Raw genomic sequence first — 767 nt, 5'->3', positions numbered from 1 at the left:
TTGACCACGTAGCGCCGTCATGCGACCCGTTCGCCCCGCGCAGATTTGCCGCTGCGGCCTGAGATCGTCGATACCAGGCTCATCCCGGCCCCCAGGTGGAGAGGGTGTACCGGAGCAGCATGTACACGCCCAGAACGTGACGTCTGTCCCCTCCGGAGACCTTTGCAGGAAAGAGAAAAAAAAAAACGCATGACCGCTGCTGGTTGCGCTGTTGCCTGCTCTGATATGAGATTGAGATTCCACAACATGGAGCACATGTGCAAATTGTTGTTGGTCGGCCACCTGAGAGTCATTTCATGGGTAGTGTGCGATGCGACCTGGGAGCTATTCAAAGGTACCTTGGTCAGCGGGTTTGTCAGAATCACCCAAATGCGTCCCAGCAGGACCACTTCACCGCAGGCCTAGCCCGACCACCCCTGGCGACCCATCCCGGTGGGAACCCCTTTCGACGGGCTCGGGATACCCGACCTATGGGTGTCGATCTTTTGTTCAGTTGCAGAGATACATGTACCCATTCGGATGCACATGCCCAGGTGCGCAACCGGGTATGCCGCAAAGTCTACCCAGCGGGCCTTGGCCTTGCTGGAGCCCTACATGTACGTTGTTGCACTCTGTCATGTTAATAAGCTCGCGGACCATGATGCTTCGCGTCGTGCTTTTCGGAGCAGATTGCAGTTGTCGGCATGGCGCGAGGGCCCACCTATCCCACCAGATTCAAGCTTCCCGTTGCGGGAGTCGGTGGACAACCAAGACAGCCAAGCTGAGGG

The sequence above is a fragment of the Verticillium dahliae genome, genomic scaffold (genome assembly GCF_000150675.1).
Source record: "Verticillium dahliae VdLs.17 supercont1.22 genomic scaffold, whole genome shotgun sequence".
NCBI lineage: Eukaryota > Fungi > Ascomycota > Sordariomycetes > Glomerellales > Plectosphaerellaceae > Verticillium > Verticillium dahliae.
The sequence above is the reverse complement of the archived record's forward strand: the minus strand, read 5'-3'. Positions refer to the sequence as shown.